This window comes from Polypterus senegalus, chromosome 15 (genome assembly GCF_016835505.1).
Source record: "Polypterus senegalus isolate Bchr_013 chromosome 15, ASM1683550v1, whole genome shotgun sequence".
NCBI lineage: Eukaryota > Metazoa > Chordata > Cladistia > Polypteriformes > Polypteridae > Polypterus > Polypterus senegalus.
This window is the reverse complement of record NC_053168.1, coordinates 96,229,455-96,253,966: the sequence shown is the minus strand read 5'-3', so window position 1 is coordinate 96,253,966 and position 24,512 is coordinate 96,229,455. Positions and strand designations below refer to the sequence as shown.

The 24,512-nt window shown below is 39.4% G+C and overlaps 1 protein-coding gene across 38 annotated transcripts in view; it reads left to right on the top strand.

Annotated features, from left to right (window-relative positions):
* The window catches only part of rims2a (regulating synaptic membrane exocytosis 2a), a 1,270,129-nt gene that overhangs the window by 176,553 nt on the left and 1,069,064 nt on the right, over positions 1-24,512 (top strand). The gene's annotated exons all lie outside the window — the stretch shown is intronic.

The following is a 24,512-nucleotide window of genomic DNA, read 5'->3' as shown; positions in this document are numbered from 1 at the left end:
GTGCACTGTTCATATAATTCCCAGATAATGTTCGAAGGGAAGTCTCATATTTTCTTTTAAAACATTTATCAAGCCCTTCCATTCACACTCTTTTTACTGAATACTCTATCACCAGGTCTACACTATTACTCAGTGTTCCCACTGCTTCTGCCAACAATGACACACCAGTAAGTCAAACTTTACCTGTATACCTCCATGATTAGACCATGTGCATCTCACTTTCCTGACCTGAGCCAACTCACTGATTTTCTTCTGAACAGCTTTTATTCAAAATGCTGTCCTGTCTATATGCTTGGTCACCCGTAACAGGCTACTATGTAAAATGGAAATAAAGTTAATCTGTTAAGTGCTTCAACGTGTGGTGTTTGATGTTTAGTCCTTGTAATTATTAAATATATAAACCCATGTTCTTCTCTTCTGTAATTATAGTACTGATTTCTCTGCATGCTGTCACTATAACTGTAAGTGAGCTAGCACAGTTACTAATTCCTTCATTTGCATTCCTCTAATATGCTGCCATCTACTGGACAATTTGTATTACTACGCCTAGTTTAATTTATAATTTTTTCCATCACTAGTGAAAAACATGGACCTACAGTCCTAAAATAAAATGCAAACAAAAACCAAGTTAATGATAGCTGTTGATACTTGGTATGGCTTCTAAATAATTACTTCTTTCAGTTCCTCTAGAAGTTCTGGAGACTCATGTAGAATAAGTGGAACTTTTCTGTTCCTTTGGTTGCATACTGTATTGTGTCTGTGTGCTTAAATCAGGATTGCACTTTTTACCAACTCATTTGATCATTGTAAAACATAATTTCTTAGATCCCACTTTGGGGTAATACCATATAGAACATTATTTCTAATTGAACACTCTTTTGTGACAACGTGCATTACAATACACTATATGTTTTTGCATATGGAAGAATTCTAACAGTTATGTAAAGTGAGTAGTGTGATATAAACAAAGAAAATATGAAAAATGAACTATGCACATCTGTGTAGAGTAGAATGGAAGTTAGTTTTTTTTAAATAAGAATTTTAAAAGGTTCTATATAAATAAGGCAAAGGTATGCTATAGTTTTAAAAAAGGGTACATACACATATTTTAGTATAGCATATAGTGAGGGAGTAACTGTACAATATTAAAAAAAAAATAGAACAATCTAGACGAGAACAGGCCATTCAGCCCAACAAAGCTCACCAGTCCTATCCACCTACTTCTTCCAAAAAAACATCAAGCCGAGTTTTGAAAGTCCCTAACGTCTTACTGTCTACCACACTACTGGTAGCTTAATCCAAGTGTCTGTCATTCTTTGTATAAAGAAAAACTTCCTAATGTTTGTGCGAAATTTACCCTTAACAAGTTTCCAACTGTGTCCATGTGTTCTTGTTGAAGTCATTTTAAAATAACAGCCTCAATCCGCTGTACTAATTCCCTTCATAATTTTAAACACTTTAAGCATTTCACCTCTTAATCTTTTGCTTAAACTGTAAAGGCTCAGCTCATTTTAATTTTTCCTCATACTTCAACCCCTGTAGCCCTGGAATCAGCCTAGTCGCTCTTCTCCGGACCTTTTCTAGTGATGCTATGTCCATTTTTAGCCTGGAGACCAAAACTGGACACAGTACTCAAGATGAGGCCTCACCTGTGCATTATAAAGGTTGAGCATAACCTCCTTGGACTTGTACTCCACACATTGTGCTATATAACCTAACATTCTGTTTGTCTTTTTAATGGCTTCTGAACACTGTCTGGAAGTTGATAGCTTAGAGTCCACTATGACTCCTAAATCCTTCTCATAAGGTGTACTCTTGATTTTCCGACCGCCCATTTTGTATTCAAACCTAACATTTTTACTTCCTATGTGTAATACTTTACATTTACAGACATTAAATTCCATCTGTCACAAATCTACCCAATATCTACCCAAGCCTGTATGCCTGTAATGATTTAACTGATTCCAAATGATCTGCTAATCCACCTATCTTGGTATTATCTGCAAACTTAACCAGCTTGTTACTTATATTCCTATCTAAATCATTTATATTTATTATAAATAGCAGCGGCCCTAGCACTAACCTGTGTGGAACACCACTGTTAACATTGGCTAATTCTGATAAGGTTCTTCGCACCATCACCCTCTGCTTCCTTTGTCTAAGCCAATTCTGCACCCATCTAAAAACATCACCCTCTCTCTCTCTCTCTCTCTCTCACTTCTTTTAGTTTGATGCCCAATCTCTCATGTGACACCTTATCAAATGTTTTCTGAAAGTCAAGATGAATAGTATCATATGCTCCACTTTGATCGTATCCTTTTGTTGCCTCCTCATAGAATTCCAGTATGTTAGTAAAACACGACCTCCCTCTTCTGAACCCATGCTGACTGTTCAGAAAAACTCCTGTCCTTGCCAGGTGTTGCTCAATCTCATCCTTAGTTATTCCTTCCATTAATTTTCCTGTGATGCATATTAATTCTACTGGCCTATAGTTGCTTGGATCTGTTCTGTCACCCTTTTTTTATAATGGGATGATATTTGCCATTTTCCAGTCCTTCGGAATCTCACCAGTGCACAGTGACTTCCCAAAAATATGTGTCAAGGGTTTATATCTGTACTCACTAGCCTCCTTAAGAACTCAAGGGTAAATATTATCTGGTCCTGGTAATTTGTTTGATTTCAGCCTATTTAATCTGAGCAGTAATTCTCCCTCTACAATTTCCAAATCCCTCAGTACCTCCTTAGTAGTCGCGTTTACCTCTGGGAGGTGTCCACTTGCTCACTTGTAAACACCTCAGAAAAATGTAAGTTTAGGGCATCCGCTATTTCATTGTCTGTATCTTTTAATTCCCCTTTACTATTTCTGAGGCACTTGACCTCCTCCTTGACTGTTTTTTTGCTATTAAAATACTGAAAGTATCTTTTAGGGTCTTATTTTGCCTTATCTGCTATATTCCTCTCCAGTTGTCTTTTAGCCTACTTGATATCCTTCTTAATGGTTGCTCTCATGTTCTCATATATGCTGTATGATTCACTTTGCAGTCATTAGCCTTATATGCCTTATAAAGCGTTTTTTTTCCTTTGCAGCTTCTTTTTTAAATCTTTATTAATCCACAGTGGATTTTTAAAAAAATTTCTATTAATTCTAATTTTAGGTATGTATCTATCCTACATTACATGTAAAACATTTTTAAACCTGTTCGACTGCTCCTCGACTGTCAGTGAGTCAGTCATTTTCCAACCCACTATATCCTAACACAGGATCATGGGGGTCTGCTGTAGCCAATCCTAGCCAGCACAGGGCGTAAGGCAGGAACAAACCCTGGGCAGGGCACCAGCCCACTGCATCCTCGACTGTCTCCACACTTAAAAGCTTATCCCAGTCTATCCTATCCCTACCACAGTTCATCTTAACAATTTTACTCTTTGCATTTGCACTCTTACAAAATACTGAGAATTGTATTACATTATGGTCACTTGACCCTAGTGGTTCAATCACTTCTACACCCTCAATTCTATCTTGATTATTACAAAATACTAAATCCAGACAGGCTTCATCCCCTGTTGGAGTTTTAACATGCTGTGTTAAAAATCAGTCACTGATTACTTCTAAAAACTCTTGTGCTCCTCCATCTGCAAGGTTATCCCAGTTAATATTTGGATAATTAAAGTCCCCCATGACTATAATATCTCCCTGTAAACTTGCCTTTTTGATATTACTAAAAAGATGTGTGTTGAAATTACTGTCTGAATTGGTGGTCTATAACACACTCCTAAAATAAGACCTCTTTCCCTAATATTTTCCAGGCGAAGCCACATGTCCTCACTAAGAAGGGACTTATTGTCCAACTGAAGAGGATGTACATTTAACTTCTGTTTGACATAAACAGCAACCCACTTCTTTTTCTGTTCTGTCTATCCTCCCTAAAAAATGTGTATGCTACACTCATGCCCATCTTTGTTATTTAGTCAGGTTTCCGTTATTGCTATAATATCATAATTATGCTCTACTACATACAGCTCCAACTCACTTAACCTTATTTTTGATACTTCTAGCATTAAGGCAAGCTATTTTTAATGTGTTACTCCTTCTACATTTAAATGTTTCCTTAAACTTTACATGACTACGCATTTTTATTTCTACACCGTTGTTTGTTCGTTCATGTGTAGATCTAAATGAGGCCTGTCCTAAACTAATGCCCCCATTCCTTAGTTTAAACAATCATCAACTAACCTACTCATAAGCCTCCCCAATACATTGGTGCCCCTTTAGTTCAGATGTAACCTGTCACGGTCATCTGTTCCAAAACGAGCCCCAATGCCCCATAAACCTATACCCTTCTACCCTGCACCAAGGTTTGAGCCATGTGTTAAGCCTTCTAATCTCCTCAATCTTACCTGGACTGGCACGTGGCACAGGCACAGAAGACTACCTTGTCAGTTCAGCTCCTCAGCTTGGCACCTTGCAGAACTGACAGACTACACTTATGTATGTCATTTGTTCCAACAGGAACAACAAATAAAACAGGAACCACTGAAACTCACAAATGAAGGCACTTCTGTTAAAAAGCAATGCAGACCAGACATGCCCCTGTCCTAAATTTTGTCCTTAAGATAGAATCTCACAAGTATGCCCCGAAAGAGCAGTCATAGCCTCAAAGTTGACTGAGCATTTTCTAGAGCTGCATAATAGTATTTTAGAAAAATGAGAAACCTAATTGCAAATGAGCTGTAAACAGCATCATCAACAAGTAATGCAGAGAGTCAGCAGCAAAGTTTTGAGGGTGATTTAATATCTAACAGGAAGGCAGGACACACAAGTCAAGTGAGAAATAATTGTGGTCATAGGGTTTTGTTTGTAAAAGATTCTGCCGGCAGCTTTTAAAATCTGGTGTTTATAGTACTGTACATACTTCATGCTGGAAGATAAATACAATGACAATTGCAGTAGCTGAAGCAAGAGGTGATAAAACCATTGCAGAGTACTAAGGTATGAATTGCTGGTGTAGTTGATGTTAAGAAACCTACATAGTACAGATATGAGCAGAAAGCATGTTTTCCTTAGTTTTAATGATAAGCTAACCCTTTACTTGTAAAGCAGGGCAAATAGTGATGTTATTTGAGTATTCCCCTGAATGCATGAAAAGAATGCTATCATGGCCCATCACACATTATAGGCAGCCAAGAGTGTCAGCAATTGCCAAGTTTATGTCTTGAAACAAGAAAGTTCTGACACATTGATAATGCCTATCTACAACCATTACATGTGTTTTTATGTTACCTTTAATTGAAAAAGGAAATGGGCAAGTTAGCAACAACATCAAAGCAAACAGTAAAATGATAGCAGGAGTGAATAATTTAACATCCTGATGAATGTGGTAAGGGATATAGAGAGTGAACTCATTCTGATCTTGATAATGTGCAAGAGGTGTTTTATTTCTTTGCTGCTGTGTTCTGTCATAAATTGGATATGCTGACACAATGATTGTGCATTTGGTTATGTGCTCTTATATCAACAACTCATTCTATTGTCCTACATTTGGTTATACACATCCATCAAATAGAAGAGAGCTTTTGTATTTTTAAATAAAGCAAATCTGAATAAAGTGTTTTACATCAACTCTAGGTGATGTTTTTGTAAAATAATTGATGTTACATTAGAATTATCTTCTGCCTAGATATTCTTAAAAATATAGTAGGTCATCAGATAATCATATTTAAAAAAATGTTTGAAATATTATCCTTCAGTTATGTTATCATCACTTTTTTACTTTGTCCTGAGTTGGTTCAAAAGGTAACACAGTGGACTGATTCACTTCTTACAGACATATAAGTATATTCTATACTTATCCACTGTGGCGACCCCTAACGGGAGCAGCCAAAAGGAGAAGAAGAGAAGTAGTTTCTATAAAAATAAAATAAGTTAGCCTTGAATTTAGACAAAGTGTAAAGTGAAATACTCACTCTTCTATTGTATTTTACAATTATGGGCATATCATTGCGGCTGGCAACATTAAAGCATGCACCTCGTTTCAGGATGACAAGAAGGATATCAAAAGATGGTGTGTCCTTTTTCTAAGATATATTCTATTGCTTATTTCCTAGCCACAACTTTTTCTTCACCAAAGTTTTTTTTAGAAATTTTCTACAGTAACAGCATGATGGCAATCTCACACTGTTCAGTCTCCCTTTGGATACAAAAACCCTTGTTCTTGGTGGTAGATTCAGTAGCTTTAAATTAAGCAGACTGTAGCGGCAGGATTTGAGTTCTGGTTTCAACCATTTCCTGAACTAGCTGAAGTACCAGGCATTGTCCAGGTATGTTTGTACAATAGGTTAAGGTAAGAGAGCAAATATTTACGTTTTTTTAACATATTCAGTTCTTTGCCATTGTTGACTAAAATGCTAGTGCCACTTTCATAATCTTTCTGATTATTATAACTTTTTGTGTATGATTGGATTGTGTAATTGTAGTAATCATTTGCTCGGTTGGAACCATGAATGCCCCATGAATATTTAAGTAACACCGCTTTCATCTAACCAATTTCACTTAAATTCTGCATGTTGTGTTGCAGTGTAGTATAAGGTATGAGTGGTTGAAGATTTTTTTTAATTCCACAAATAATTGTCTCTGTTGTGTATATAGTAAAGGATTGAGGGCCCAGTTCAGAAATCTCTGTGTAATGTCTGCAGATATGAGTAAAGTTTATGAGGGTAATGCCATTTGCTGCGTTGAGCATGCTGAATGTGAGTTATGGTCTCTCTTCCAGTGAGTCACAACAAATGTTTTGTGACTTCAGAAATGGTCCTTTTGATGAGTGGTTAATGGTGTTGAGAATATTTCAAATAAATAATTGCACACGGTAAGAGGAGCCAGCACAGCAGGAGGGGAAAGACAGACAAAGAATAAAGAATAGAGATTGAGGTTAAAAGATGGGAGAAAAAGGCAAGAATGGGAGAGAGCTGGTGTGAGAGAGAGGAGGCAGGCAGCCGGAGGGAGAGCACCTTGGGGAAGAGTGAGGCTGACGTTTTGGGGCTGGAGGGAGCCAATCTGGCTGAGTGGCTTAGGGAGCTGGAGTGACCCAGATCTCACTTCTGTGTAAGTCCAGCGAGAGGCAGTCGGAGAATGGCAGAGCGACCGTGGACCTCACTTTATCACCTCAGCATATTATTGGTTGCCAGATAAAGGGGCAAGCTTGTGATACTTTGGAATTGTGAAACTGTGCTGGAAAGTCCTGTGTAGTCGTCAAGTCTGAACATTTCCTCCAACCAGAAGTCATGTAATGTGACATCAGCTTCAAGTGTTATCTTTGACAACAGGCATTACATCACTATTAAAACCTTTTTTCTCCTTCTTAAAAATATTGGAAAATTATTGGATGCTGAGAAATTAATAAATTCATCTGTACTAATAAAAGGCAAAGCCCTCACTGATTGACTGACTCACTGACTCACTCACTGACTAACTCATCACTAATTCTCCAACTTCCCATGTAGGTAGAAGGCTGAAATTTGGTAGGCTTATTAAAGGTTTAATTTTCTTCTTAATAAAAATTTTAAGGCAGTACTTCGTCGCTGTGAAGCGCGGTTATTTTGCTAGTTTCTAATAAAATTGACTACTGCAATGCATTATCCACAAGCTATCCAAACTTTCTATATGTTCTTAAGTCTCTGCACTTGCTTCCAGTTAAAGTGAGGTCTGATTTCACATTCTTCTTATATATAAAACTTTAAATGGCATAGTCCTTACTAACATGTCTGAACTTGCCATTACACACAAATTAGAGTGACTTTATACTCTCAGAATGCAGGTCTACTAAGGATTACAAGGATTTAAAAATATAATTGGGCATTCAAGCTTCTAGAAACAGGGCCCTAAAGATGTTGAACAGTCTGCCTTCTTCAATAAGGGACGTCCTTTCAGCTTCAGCTAAAGATGTGCTAGTTTAATCTCACATACTCTGGACGAATCCAAGGATGAAATAATTTTATCATCTTATTAGACTGCTAAGAAGAATCTTAGATAATAACTTGTAGAATGACCAGGGCAGGGTTTTGTGGACAACGGGCCTACATCCCCAGAGCTGTGGCTATGTCTGACTTTATCTATGAATTTTACAAACTGTGGATCCGCCACCATGATTTGCTGTATTTTCATCAGGAATGCTGCTGACTGTGGTTTTTGTCTGTCTCTCCTCCATGGTCAATGGGCCATATCTCAATGATAATCTTAAGCATTTCATGTATGTACATTATGTTCTTTGTCAGAGTTGTAATTTATTTTTTACCTGTAAACTTAAGGTGCTCTGACCCAATACTCAATGAAGGGAGCTATACAAAAATAAACTGAATATCAGGTTTAGGAATGTGGGAAGCTAGTATCTACCCCTGGGACACTATGAACAAAGCTTGAAGCAACTCTGATAGAGGCAAAGGTCAGAAAAAAGATTCCTGTCCACCATAGGACATGCCATAATGCCATAGCAGGATGCCCAGGAAAGAAAGAATAGCAGAATGTCAGTAACCATTCATAATGATTGCTAAGCTTTTATTTTTGAGTAGCTAATTAACAAACCTGGTTTGAATAGGAACAGAAACATATAGGGTTCTGTAAATATATCGCTTATAAAAACTATTCAGCTCCTTTGAAGTTTTCACATTTTATTGCTATACAACATTGAATCACAGTGAATTTATTTACTTATTTATTTTTTGATAATAATCAGCAGAAAATGAATAGTAAATGTCAAAGTGAAAAAAGATCTCTGCAAAACTGTCTAAATTAATTATAAATATAAAACACAAAATAATTAATCACATACACTCACAGGCCACTTTACTAGGTACACCTTGTTAGTACCGGTTGGACCCCCTATTGCCTTCAAGTCAAGTCAAGTCAAGTTGGGGAGCATGCACTCGTACAGTGCATTGCCGCACCTACTACACGGCAAAACAACTCGGGATCCTGGTTTGCAACCCCCCAAGTAGACACGCGGTCCAGTCCCGCCCTCCGGAAATGACCCTCTATCTGCCGCAGCCAGGTGTTGGCCCGGGACCAGCCACTCGAGCCTCCAACAATGAGAATCTTACATGCCGGATCACCCTCGGGGAAACGTGCCACATTGCCATAGTGCCGTAACTGACTCTCCCTCACAATGCAGGTAAATGTTCCTCATTCGGGACTCCATGAGCAACCGCTCATTTGACACAAAGTCAAACCAATGGTACCCAAGGGTTTTCCGGACAGACACAGTACCAAAGGAGTCCAGTCTTTGTCTCAGGTCAATGGATAGCAGCCATGTCTCGCAACCATATAGCAAGTCAGGAAGCACCAGGACTCTAAAGACTTGGGCCTTCGTCCTTTTGCATAGATATTGGGAGCACCACACACCCTTTTCCAGCGGCCTCAGGGGCCTCCATGCTCTCCCAATCCGTCTACTGACTTCACAGGAAGAGTCACAAGAGACATGAATGTCACTGCCAAGGTAAGTAAACCTCTCAACAAGGTCAACACTCTCTCCGCAAACAGACACAATGCTGATGGCTGTGCCCAAGAGGTCATTAAAGGCCTGGATCTTGGTTTTTATCTAGGACACTTGTAAGCCCAGACACTCAGACTCCTCACTCAGTCTCTCGAATGTCCTGATCAGAATCTCCATTGACTCCACGAAGATCACAGCATCATCAGTAAAGTCAAGATCTGTGAATCTTTCTTCACCAACAGATGCCCCACAGCCGCTGGACCCCACGTCCTTGCCCAACACCCAGTCCATACAAGCATTGAACAGAGTAGGCTCAAGAACACATCCCTGACAAACCCCAGAATCAACTGGGAAAAACGCAGAGGTCCTGCCTCCACTCTGCACAGCTCTCACAGTACCAGTGTATAGGCCAGCCATGATATCCAGCAAACTCGAGGGGATCCTGCGACCTCTCAGGATGTTCCACAGGGCAGTTCGATCAACTGAGTCGAACGCTTTGTGAAAATTGACAAAGGCTGCAAAGAAACTATGCTGATATTCACGTTTGCACTCCATGAGAACCCTCAGTGCCAGGATGCGGTCGATGGTAGTCTTCTTAGGCATAAAACCAGACTGTTTCGGTCGCTGGTAGGTGAGCAAGTGATCATGGATCCTATTGACGATGACCCTAGTAAGGAACTTACCCAGCACCAAGAGCAGTGTTATGCCCCTCTAGTTGCTGCAGTCCGGGCGATCACCCTTCCTTTTCCAGATAGGGACGACAAGTCCTATTTTCCAGACAGTTGGGATGATGCCAGTCTCCCAAAAAGAAGCAAAGATTGCTTGCAATCGCAGGAGGACAGCCTTGCCACCAGCCTGGAGAAGTTTGCCCCGGATACCACAGATCCCTGCAGCCTTTCCCCTCTCAGCTGGTTCACCACCTGTGCAATCTCAGTGAGATTGGGTGGTTCACAGCTAATTGGAGGATCAGCCTCAAGAACCATGGAGATATCCAACGTCATAGCTGGAGGATCAGCTTTGAACAACTGCTCAAAGTAGCCAGCCTAGCGGCTCACAGCTGCAGTGTCATCCGTAAGGACCGTTCCATCAGCTGCCCTGACTGCGACTCTCCGAGGAACAGATTCAGATGTGCGTAATGCTTCTTTTCCTCTGTAAGGACGACGTGGGTCACTAGACCACAGATGGTTGCCATTAACCGTGCGCTGTGACTCCTCTTGATGATATCCAGGGTGCATTGCGAGATGAAACGCCTCCTTCTGGGAACACCGGTAACACCAACACAACCCTCAGCAACCTTCAGGGTCTTGTCACGGAAGGTCTTCCACATTACATTAGGATCGGCAGTCATACCCAAATCTGAAAGTTCCTCACACAAACTGCATGCAAAGTCATTAGAAACAGCCTGGTCTTGGAGTCTGGCCAAGTCCAGGCTCATTTTCCTAGTAGGCGGTAACCTACTGGGCCTAAGCTGGATCCTAAGAGTAGCAACAACAAGTCTGTGGTCAGAATTCACAACCTGGGCACTTCTGTAGACCCTGCAGTTTTGCAAGAATCTCCAGTGTCTGCCCACGAGGATGTGATTGATCTCCTTCACCGCACCACCAGTATTGGAGTACCAAGTCCAACGATGCGGTTCAGGGTGCTGGAACCAGGATCCAGCGATTCGCAGCCACTGACCTTTTGCAAAGTCAAGGAACATGGAGCCACTTTCACTACGGTCACCAGACCCATGGGGAGCGAGACAATCCTCATAGCCAGCCCAGTCAGTGCCAGCGGTTGCATTGAAGTCACCCATGACCAGAGGCTCTCCAACGGTTTCGACTCTTCTGGGGAAGGGGCTCCCGAGAGCTTTCCCCTATTCCCTTGTGCAGAGAGCAAAAAGGAGTCCTTTTTGTAGTCTGGGAGCTTTGTGAAGTTTTTTTTACGGTGGCTGGAGTGCCAATCCTGCCACCAACCCCCATTATTTCCCTGCAAGTTGGAGGACCACTTGCAGGGCTGGATGCAGTTTAACGTCATACCCAGGACACATTGCCTTCAGAACAGCCATTATTCTTTGTGGCATACTGTAGATTCAATAAGGTACTGGAAACATTCCTCATGGATTTTAGTCCATATTGATATGATAGTATTACGCAGTTAATACAGATTTGTCGGTATCACATCTGTGATCCTAATCTCCATTTCACCACTTCCCAAAAATGCTTTACTGGATTGAGATCTAGTGACTGTGGAGTCCTTTTGAGTCCTATGAACTCATTTTCATGTTCAAGAAAGCAGTTGAGCTGATTTGACCTTTGTGACATTGTGAGTTATCCTGCTGAAAGTAGCCATCAGGAGATGGATACAATGTGGTGAAAAGGGATGGATATGGTCAGCAACAATACTCAGGTAGGCTGGGGCATTTACAGTAAATGATGCTCAAGTGGTACTAAGGGACCCAAAGTGTGCCAAGTAAATATCCCCCACACCCTTACACCACCACCATCAGCCTGAACCGTTGATACAAGGCAAGATGGAGCCACTTTTTCATGTTGATGCCAAATTCTGACCCAACCATTCAAATGACACAGCAGAAATCGAGACTCATCAGGCCAGACAATGTTTTTCCAATCTTTATTGTCCAATTTGGTGAGCTTGAGTGAACTGTAGCCTTATTTGCCTGTTCTTAGCTGACAGAAGTGGCACCCAGAATAGTCTCTTGCTGCTGTAGCCCAACTGCTTCAAGTTTTGTTGTATTGTGCATTGGTACTCTTCTGCATACCTCGGTTATAACAAGAGGTTGAGTTACTGTTAACTTTCTATAAACCCAGACCAGTCTAGCCACTCTCCTCTGACCTCAACAAAGCATTTTCACCCAGAGAACTGCTGGTCAATGAATATTTTGCCTTTTTTGGACTTTTCTCTGTAAACTGTAGAGGTGGTTGTGTGTGGAAATTTCAGTAGATCAGCAATTTCTGAAATACTCAGATCATGCCACGTTCAAAGTCACTTCAATCACCTTTCTTCCCCATTCGGATGCTCAGTTTGATTTTAGCAGCTCATCTTGACAATGCATGCATGCCTAAATGGATTGAGTTGATGCTATGTAGTTGATTAGGTATTTGCATTAAGAAGCAGTTGGAAAGTAGTACCTAATAAAGTGGCTGGTGAATATACTGTAGATATTCACACCCTTAAATCATGTTGTATGAGATGTTCATCTTGAGTACTTATTTCTTTTAGAAAGAATAATTCTACGTAAAATTATATGTGGGAAAATTGTTTTTTTGTGTTGGGTAAATTTCTATGTAGTATAATTTTCCTGATCACAGTGTTTTCGAGCGTGGTGTTGAAAGGTGCTGCATGTTATGTAATCAGTGCAACCCCTTAAATAGTGGCATAGATTAATTTCTTTCAATAATTTGAAAAAAAACCTGAAAAGAGTATTGTGCAAATTTCTCTCTTAAGTTTCTAGCTTCTGAACTTTTGTTTTCCCCTCTGACTTTGATTTCTGATTATTGATTACTTTTTAGGGAATTAAGAAATATGTAAAAGGAGGTGAAGGAAATCAAAAATCAGATAGTAGAAGTGGTTAATCGAGTGAAATATTTAACCACCTCTTTTCAGCATATGGTAACATAATTAAGTAAATCACAAGAGCAAACAGGGACACAAGAAAGGGAGCTAGGATCACAGATGGTGGCTTGGGAGAAACCATGCAAATAGAGAACCCCAAATCTCACATCCTTCTAGGTTTCTGTGATATGGTATTTCAGTTCACTTTACTGATTTAATTCTTACAATGAATACTTTTTTTCTTAAAATGCAGTGGTACCCAGACTTTTTCAATTCTCTGCACCCTTTATGAATCCAGATTTTCCCAATGCAATCCCCCCCCCCCATCAGATTCTAACAAGTATGTTTTGTGAAATAGCCAATAATTTTTGTTAAATTAAAGGGTTAAGTAAAAATAAATAAAACACATATTTAAGATCACAAAAAAATGTAATTGAACATCCATCCATCATCCAACCCGCTATATCCTAACTACAGGGTCACGGGGGTTTGCTGGAGCCAATCCTAGCCAACACAGGGTGCAAGGCAGGAAACAAGCCCCGGGCAATGCGCCACCCCACCACAGGGCACACACACACACACACGGGACAATTTAGGATCGCCAATGCACCTAGCCTGCATGTCTTTGGACTGTGGGAGGAAACCGGAGCACCCAGAGGAAACCAACTCAGACACGGGGAGAACATGCAAACTCCACGCAGGGAGGACCTGGGAAGCGAACCCGGGTCTCCTAACTGCGAGGCAGTAGCACTACCACTGCTGCCCACTGTAATTGAACAAATTCAACTAATTTTAATTAGTTTTTTTTTAATTTTCTCAATTGACTTTAAAAGGTGCATGTTGCTTCTCTGCAGTGAGAGATTCAGAGCATTCAGCTTTTCAAAAATATCACAAGTATGCAAGTTTTACCAAAAAATCTTCATTCACAAAATTTTTGGTATATAAATATAAATTTCCTGTCGCAGTTCAAACGTACAAGACAAAAATTTACCACGAGAGAGCCATCGCGAAGTGCTGTAGTACAACAAAGACATGAGCTCGGATCCCATATCCTCACATAGTTTTTTTTAAAAACCTTGCCTTCAATGGCCGAGTTTTTATAAAGTTTACTACATTCACTACATATTCTAAGACCTGGTTCAGATATTTTAAGGCAAATGCTTCCCAGCAGACTCACCGATCATAATGTTCACCATATCTACAGCAGCCAGTAGAATGAGTTCTTCTGCGATGGTATGAGGCTTCTTACATTTTGTGATTCTGTGTGTCACCTTGTAAGATGCTAGCAAAGCATTGCTTGGTATTGATGCCTTGCTTATAAACTACCTTTTTGTTGATTTATCTCTTTTAATTTTCTGGTAAAGTAGTCACAAGATTTACTAACCATGCTTGGATGTCTGGTTTCTGCACTGGTGCCAAAACTTACATACACAGTACACACTGCGATTTCTCTTCACCACTGATTTCTGTCGACGTAAAACCAAAGTACAAATAACTGTCATCATATTTTCTATATTTGTACTTCTTCACACTCTGGTTGACGGTGTGCCCTCTTTATTTTCACTGTCACAACACTTATTACTGTTCAGGAAAAAAGATCCACTTTTAAAAATACATACAAGAAGAAATACTTCAAAAACTTCACTTGACTTAATCACAACAATATTCAGTTGATACAATCTCCGAAAGCTAGTTCAACACTAAGACTGCCCGAAACCGACAGCTATTCATATATGAACACAAATTACCAAGAAAGTTCGGCAAACTACTAAAACAATCGAGAAACTTAATTATTGTAGAGCGCCATCTAGTAACCATTTGTAGAGGCTTCTGCAAACAGTTATTATTAAGTGAGTTACTGGTTTGCACCAGGTCTGGCAGATGTCACAACGTATCACATTGAATTGAAAATGGAAATAAAATTATGAAAATTTTGTAATATTTTGTAATGCCCCTGTGAGGAAGGTACACACTTTGGGGACCACTGCTATAATGCATTTGTGTGTGTTGTAAAATAAGCACAAAAACACTGTCAAAGGTTTGGGGGGATCCCCCTATATACTATCGCACAGATAAAAGGAAATGAAGTCTTTACAGACCGAATTCAAAACAGAACTGGCACAAAAGAAAATGAGGGTAGTATATATAGGTGGATCTGCAGGAAGTGATGTTATGAAGAGGCGTGATCTTGAGGCTTGGAGCTGGAAGTGATGTTATTGGGAGGTTTCTTCAGTTGTTCTGCAGAGAGAGAGGAAAGAAGAGTTAGAGTGCATCCATCTGAGCCCGTAAACTATCTCCCAAGCGCATGCGTATGACACTGTATATAAAAAACTTTATTTGTCATTTATTATTTATATAAATATATAATTGATTATATATTTAACTTGATAATTCATATGTCATTTTCCTGCTTCCTTACACAAAGCATAATAACACATTCAAGATGCATAATTAAAATGAGACATTTCACTACAGAAACACAAGTGTATAAGAGTGTGCAACTCGTAACGATTTGTTCGCAAATCAAATAGATGAGAAACATTAGACTAATTCTTGGATCATGATTAGATTGAGAATCAAATCAACAAGAATCATTAAGACTCATGATTGAGGTGGTTCTTTCTCATGTGCTTTAAACATCTATCAGAGAAATGAAAGATTCTAATTACATCATGCAAGACATGTATAGACTATAGCACTCCTGTTGAGCGCAACTGATTCAATTTGTTTGTGCTCATGAGTTGATTCATATGATTAAATAAAAAAGAGTGAATTGTGAATCACCCATCAATACCCGTTTTACAGGGTTATATGAGTTGCAGTGGATTTCTTAATCAGTGTAAGTTAACAATTGATGTACAGTCTCAAATGTATGCCACAGATAATGTAAAGGATGTATTATTATTATTATTATTATTATTATTATTATTAATATTAGAGTAGGGGTGTGGTAAGCCACTTTGAAGTTTTGAGTAAGTCATAAATGAATTTCAGATTGAAACTTAGTGGGATTTTACCCTTGATGATTTCAGCATGCAGACATTTGATCATTATATTTAAGTGGCGTGATTGTGGGAAGTGGTTTTGTGGTCCCGTGTGGTGATTTTGGTGTGCAGACACTCGATTGTTTCAACAAGTGGTTAGTGAAAATTGGCCACTGGCCCCTGGGCACAGCTAGAATGCCCTGATAGTATATGCCTTTCTGATTACAGTTTACTTAATGCCACCCACCCAAAAACTTTGGTACCCTAGGTGACAACCTAGTTTGCCTGTATGGTAGAGCTGGCTCTTGATGGCTAGCCTCTGAAGTGGCCAGCATCTTCTTATGATGCAATGTAGCCTAACATTTATTCTTTACAGGATTTTCTTAAGGATTACAAAAGACTTTTTGACTTACCAGTCATATCTAAAGTAGCTATACAGTAAATAGGTTATTGGAATTCAAACAAGGAAACATGAGTTTTAGTGATTATGTAATTACTTTTGAAACTATAGCTGTAGATGTGGGGTGACCATAATGTACTTTAATTTATTTTATAAAAGGACTTTGGTCAGATATAAAGGACAAGTTAGCAAGTATTGATATGGGAAATAAATTAAAGGATTACTAATACAAGAAATTATATAAGACGAATTGAAGAGCAAGCAAAAAAATACTCGAATAGTGTCCATAGATGAAAACTCTTTGGGTTACGGTATGTTGCAACATATGCCACCACTTTTATTTTGAAAAATAGGGATGTTACATTCTGAAATGATCACCTTTTTCGTAATTTCGTGTGCTCGGACCTTTATAATATTAGGATAAGCTTGGCTGGAGAAACACAATCCAGTAATTAACTAGAAAACTAAAGATATAATTCTGTAGAGTTCTAAGTGCTTACCATCATGTCTAAAAAGTATTAAACCACCATCTGTTCAGTTGGATTTTATAAATGTTTGGCCTCAAAACTATGAGGATTTTTTAGATGTATTCAATAAGCAGAAGTCCAACAAACTTCCTCTGAACTAGTCTTATGATTGTGGTATTAGCTCTCTTACTGGAGCCTAGTTACCAAAAGGAAAATTTTATGCTCTTACTCGACCAGATACTCAAGCAGTGGGCATTTATCCATCCATTCATCCATTATTCAACCCACTATATCCCATTTATATTTGGTAAAATTAATCTAATGGCATTATTCAACTGTTTAATAGTCCTATAGGCACAGAATTGCATGCACGAGTCAGAGTATAGCTGTGATTCTTTGAAGACAATCTACAACATGGACCTGGCATTGAATCCCGCTCGTGGCACACTGCTGAATGGAAGAAAATGACTCTAAAATAACAAAATACTTGCCAGTGAATGGTGCTGGAGGTGCATAATAAAAAGTAAACAATTAACTCCAGACTTCAACAACAGACCTGGGTTTGAGTCCAGTGTTGCTCCTGTAGCTGTTTAGTTTTCTTTTTGAATAAATAAAAACCTTTAAAGAATGATTGGTTTGTCAAAGGAACACATAAACAATAAGCATAGTTAAACATCACACTTAAAAAAACTGCCCATTCTATTGAATTAGGATGATAACAAATAATAATGTATTTTACTTACTTATATAGCACCTTTACCAAGCTCAGATGGCTGCATAGATAGTCAACAGAGTACAAATAACAATGAGAGCACAATAAGAATAAATAAATAATAGTGATAAGTTTGTATGTATTTATAAAATTTGGGAAGTAATATTCTAGTTGATTTTGAAATTTAATTTATTTGAAGTGGGGGAAAATAAATATTTAGGAATATATTGCAAATGAAAATGTTTGTATAAAACAACTAAATGTGTTCTTGTAAACATTACAAGGCCACTGGAACACACACCACTAGATTCAGGGACAGCTTCTACTCATAGGTCATAAGGTTACTGAAAAATCATGTGTGTGTGTGTGTGTATTGTAAAGAAATACATATACATGACTTTTCTAACTCAGCAAGCACTGAGCATATGTGACAATGCAGTGCTACACTCCCATTCTTGTTTGGGAGCCTATTGAACCCATAGTGTTGATAACGTAATCTGATGAGCTGGCTGATGAGGACACAACATGATGCAAGTGATAGGTGCAAAAAGTTCAGAAGTGCTTTATTTAAAACAGTCAAAACAAAAGCGTCAAAAAAGTGCAGTGTACAAATGTCTTCAATAAGTAAATAAATACAAAGATGAAATCAATGGGTTAAAATGCAGGCTTAAAAAAAGAAACAAAATAACACAGCCACTGGGTCCTTAATGTGCAGTCAGATGATTCCAGAACAACTCTATCACCACCTACCCATTTCTCCTGTTGATTGTGCTCAGCTGGCAGAGACGCTAATAGCCGTGGTCTTCACCACCCAACCCCCATCTTAGCTGCCTCACATAGGTCCAGCCAGACAACTCAGGGTCAGTTGTCCTCCTGTCTTCCTTCATGCTCCTGAAGTCATACCTCAGATCCCTGGGAGAGACTCCACCGTGCTTGTCTCCACTCCACACAAACAGTCAGTGGGGCGAACCAACCCTCTAAATGCCACTCCATCACTCCTTCTTGTTGCCCTTGTGAAGTAACCCCTGAAGAAGACAGGAATTATTTAATCAATCAGTCTTTATTCAGGCACTAGTGAGTACATGGATTCTTGCATTGCAAGGTCAGCTTTTTTATATTTTCTTCCTCCCTACCCCTTCCCATAACTTCTAAAAAAAGATTATATATTGTTTACCTAGGCATTTCATTTTATATTGCGCAAATTGGCCAACCGTTTCTGTTTCATGTACGTGTCAGATGGGGCCCTAAAAAAGGAAAGGTCATCTTTCCTGTATTTAACAGACATGTTACTAAAGAGGAAGTTGTCCTATGTCAGCTTGCTACACCCTGTCTTATGACAGATGCCTGTATGAATAACCTGCTGTTATAGCAAAACAGCTTTGTCAGTTTTTAACCCTTAGTAGCTTGCAAGAAGTTAATTTTTATATCACACCCTTGATCGTGCTGCCGTTCCTCCACTTGCTGGTTGGCCTGTCTTCTCTCTACCTGAGGCAACTCCCCCCCCCACACCCTGTTTTGGTTCTCCCTCCCCATCTTTTTTCTCCCCTCTAACCCTCACACCTTTCTTTTTAAAGTGAGGGTAAGGCACAGCTACAGTAATCACAGCTCCAGCACAAATGAGGGAATCACACTGAAGCTGCTCAGACCACACTACCATACCCCACCCAAAGACACAAGTGTCAACTGTTAATTATTTATTTAAAACTTGCCAACCAACCATGGACCTCCTTTTACCACACACTCTCCTCTTAAAGCCACTTGTTACACGGGAAGGCTCCACACCTCACCTCTAGTGGAAATGGTCCACAGAATAACCCAGGCACTGCACTAAAAGCAACAATAAAAGGTCATGAAGAGAACCAGTGTTCTGTTGATTTGTGCTGCCTTGTTGAAATAAGCTACACATGCAAATATTTACAAATTTAAAAGTGAAAATGTTGGAATGAAGAAAACATTTTTACGATATTACTCACAATCAGAATAATAAGTTTAATGTCACTGTGCTCTGTACAAAAATCCTTTCACATATACAGGCCAGGCCAAAGTTAGCTCACAGGGGCTCTCAGCGTTTAGAACTGTTAGGCAAGCATTTGAAGAGAGAAAGGTAGAACTATGAAAATGGGCATTGTACTATTTATGTATGTTAGAGATGAAATTTAATCCTCTCCTGGCCTTATTTGGAACCTAAGTAAGGGCCTGCACGTGGAGATGACAGTATAAAAAGACTTGGACAGCAGCCAAACACTTTGAAGCCGACGGACAGATGGGTGATATTGTCATCCATCCTGAAGACCCTTCCAGCACATTGATGGAAAATGGCAGACTGTATACATCGAGATCCCACCTTGATAAAAGTATTGTCTTGCTATGGCTTCCTCCATCTGTTTTGCCATGTAAATTGTCAGTAAAGAAAGCTAAGTTATTTTCTCTTATGTGATTTCTTACTGCCATATCACTATGTGAGGGATATCGCCTTTTTACATTATATCAATATAGTTTCCGGTAACTTAAAACGCAAAAGAATCTATTCCAACTAGGGAACTAGTGACCCCTAAAGGAACATAAGGTTGCACATACCAAACATGTTTGCCTTAAAATCACAACAATGCTGGACAAACAAAACAGAGACTAAAATGGAAAATGCATTGGATTGAGGCATTGAATATGTTTGCTCCTAATAGCTTAAATGACAAATAATATTTTTAGTAGGGAGTGTTTTAATCACTCTTATTTATTTATTTAAGAAACTTTATTGAGTGGTATATTAGAATAAATGTATAGTGTGCATAACCAGAAGCACATTTCAATAGGTTGCGTGGGTCAACAGAACACTGGTGCAAGTGGGCAGGACAGGAAGTCCCTCGAGAGGAGCATGTTAATGGTGCTCGCTTAATTCTCGCTGCCAAGAATTACCTGAACTCACAGCTGCTCATGGCCTACCGCATAATAAAGGTGGAGGGTGAACCCATCTGTCAGGTTTCCACCAACAGAATACAAGGAATGGATGCACATTTAAAAACAACAATACATAATTAAACAATAATAAACAATACCACCAATAAAGACAAAAATAGATGGATAATAATAATACATATTTAACAAAACTAACAAGAAAACAATGGGCGGCACGATAGTGCAGTTGTAGTGCTGCTGCCTCACAGTACGGGTCCTCTCTGCGTGGAGTTTGCATGTTCTCCCCGTGTCTGTGTGGGTTTCCTCCGGGTGTTCCGGTTTCTTCCCACAGTCCAAAGACATGCAGGTTAGGAGCATTGGCGGTCCTAAATTGTCCCTAGTGTGTGCTTGGTGTGTGTGTGTGTTTGTGCCCTGTAGTGGGCTGGCGCCCTGTCCAGGATTTGTTCCTGCCTTGCTCCCTGTGTTGGTTAGGATTGGATCCAGCAGACCCCCGTGACCCTGTGTTAGGATATAGTGGGTTGTAGAATGACTGACTGACTGGACAACATAAAATAAATATAATCACAAGTTTATTCTTATTCTTTTAAGTTTTTTTTGAAATGTATAAAATGTATAAAAGAATAGAATGTATAAAAACAATTTTACATTTTACTTCAGGGATGATACAACCAAAATTTCTTGCTGGAAGTCTGATGCACAAAAAATAATGGTTAGGTTTGGTACCAAATGAATGATTTCAGTGGCTTCCTCATTGTCTGTGTCAAAATTGTGACTTTTCAGAGGAAAACTATCTTCAAATTTTCCATAAAATTAAAACCATAGAAATTATAGTAGAAACTAATTTATGTCCAGGATTAAAATGTGACAAATCCTGTTCTGTAAAGTGACCCTTCTACCCTTCTGGGCCACCAAAAGGTCTGTGCACATAAATCCTACAACAGGGGTGCCCAATACGTCAAACGTGATCAGAAAGGTAGTGCAGGTAGATTGTGTTGCATTCAAAACATTTTTTTAAATGTTAGTCTATCATATATCCTCCCTATGGCATTTGCCACTTGATTAACATACAGAGAAGCCAGTCTGAGATCTCTTTTCTTCTAACACACTGTTCATCCCACAGGCACGATTAAACTCCAGCTATCTTAGTGATCTAGTTAGCCATCCAATTTATATCGACTAAAGAAGGAATTTAAAAAAAAATTTGTTGGTTGTGGGCTGGATGTAGAATTGGAAGAGGATTTTTTCTCTCATAATGTCACAATCGAAGTGCGTTTGTCTGATCTGTCAATCTATCATTGCTATTTCAAAGAAGGAAAATGTGGAAAGGCACTTTCGAACTGTTCATATAAACTACAAAACTGACTTCCTTCCAAAAAGCGATCTGAGAAAGAGAAAGGAGAGGGAACTAAAATCGCAGTTAATCAGACAGCCGTCATTTTTCACTCTGCTGAATTCAAAAGCAAAGGCAGACACACTGAAGCATCGTTCCGGGTGAGTAACTCGATCATTAAGCATAAGAAGTCCTTCCAAGATGGAGAGATGATAAAACATGCCTTCTTTGAGGCAGATGGATGGGGCAGATGCATGAGATTTTAAGACCGCTGGCCGGAGAAAAAGGAGTTCCTCCTTGTCATTAAACATGCAGAATACAAGCAACTTAATAACGATTAATGGCCGCTAGACTTGGCACTTTTTTTCCGATCTGACCAACATGTTGAATGAGCTTAATTTACAGCTGCACGGAAAAGAGAAAACCATGGTCAATATGATTAGCTCAGTTAATGCTTTCAAACAAAAAATGCAACATCTGTCCTCAAAGCTGCAGCGCCTTGATTTGGAGAACATCCAAAACTTTGCGTCAGAGCTGGAGACGCAATGGAAAGCATGTCCACAACTTGACAGCATACGCTACAGAGCAGATTGGAAATTGTCTGTCAGACTTTATCTAATGGAAAAAAGTAACGATTCGAGTGTTGCCCAATGTAGCAGAGTAAAAGTAGCATTTCTTCTTCAAAATGTACTCAAGTAAAAGTAAAAAGCATGGTGCAGCAAAGCTACTCTTAGAAGTACAATTTTTTATAAAAGTTACTCAAGTAAATGTAACGGAGTAAACACTATCGTCCTCTTGAACCCTCAGACAATATGTCAGACACCAGATAAAAGTCCAAAATAATGGCTTTTCGTTAATACAATGAGCACAAAGCACCCTCCTCTCCACAATACTCATATACCAATACAAATAAAAAATAATCAAAAATCCTCCTCTCCCGGACGCATTGCCACCCTTCCACCAAGCTCAGCTCGTCGTCTGAGGATTTCCCACAATCCTTTATAGTCCTTGACCCGAAAGAGTTTCGCTCTCTCTGTCCATGTGACTAGGAACACTTCCGGGTCAGATAAAAACTCCTTTTTCTTCGACCTGGAAGCACGTCATTCCTCTTGTCCATGTGACTCAGACGTACTTGTGGAGTGTAGGACAAATAGTCGCTGTTCCTCCCTGCAGCGCCTTCTAGCTGCCCCTGTGGTATCCAGCAGAGCTGTAGAGGAAAACTCCAATGTCCATAATTCCCTGCTGGCATTCAGGGCATCTCAATGGTGCAGGGAGGGCTCCATCTTGCGACGTGGGGGTATTGGCCGGGATGAATGGCCTGCCATATATCAATATATATATTATATAACTAAAACATCATCAGATTTTCACTCAAGTCCTTAAAGTAGTTAAAGAGAAACCAGTTAAACAAATGAGACAAAAATAGTATACTTGGTCATTTATTTACTAAGGACTAGCAAAATACCCGCGCTTCGCAGCGGAGAAGTAGTGTGTTAAAGAAGTAATGAAAAATAAAAGGAAACATTTTAAAAATAATGTAACATGATTGTCAATGTAATTTTTTTGTCACTGTTATGAGTGTTGCTGTAATCTATACTAATAAAAGGCAAAGCCCTTACTCACTCACTCACTCACTCACTCACTCACTTATCACTAATTCTCCAACTTCCCGTGTAGGTAGAAGGCTGTTTCGTGTGACATCATCACGCCTCCCACGTAATCACGTGAACTGACTGTCAACGCAGTGCGTAGAAAACCAGGAAGACCTCCAAAAAGCGCTTAAGAAAACATGCATTATATAATTGAGAAGGCAGCGAAACAATAAGAAGCGAGCGAGTGACATATACTACCATATTCATGAGTGCTGCTACCTCGGAAAGAAAGCAAGGTGTAAACCTAAACTTTAAATTAAGCTCATAGACAGGCTACCGCTGGCGTTTCACATGCCCACAGGTAATGCGGGATACAAGTTTAATGAGAGGACGCAGGATATAAACGAGAGTTTTGATCACTTTGTAACTAAGTTAAAATTGTAGGTGAAGGGGTGTGCATATGCAAATTCCGAGAGACTGTGTTTGTGGGGATTGACAGTTAAGGCGGGTGGGGGAGTTACGTCATCATTTCCCTCCCATTCATCTCATTTCGCTCTGAGCTGAGCTCCGCGGCTAATGCCGTCTTCCGAAGCAACTTCGTCAGACTGCCACCAAATACTCACAGAAAAATCCACAACACACGCTTTCTCTAGAGTTTCTCCACACTGAATCCTCCAGGCACTACTTACAAAAGGTCACATTGACAATCGTGTTACGTTATTTTAAAAATCTTTCCTTTTCTTAGCACAAGCACAGCTGAGAAGCTTCGATGCATGTGCTCCATAACGCGTTAAAAATAATGCATTTAATCACACTTTGCATTACAAGCAAAGGGGAGCTTTTGTCAATGCATGATTTCTTGGTACACCGATTACATTGATCAGCGCATCCCGATTCATTTTACCATCGCACCACCTTGGTTTCAGAAGAAGTATGAAAAAATATGAGGTTAACACAGAAAAACAGATCACCAATTCAAGCTTTATGAATAATCGATTCGCCATCAATAATTGTTTTGGTAAAGCCATCCTTCCATTTTATAATTTTTCTACATTATATATATATATACACACACAC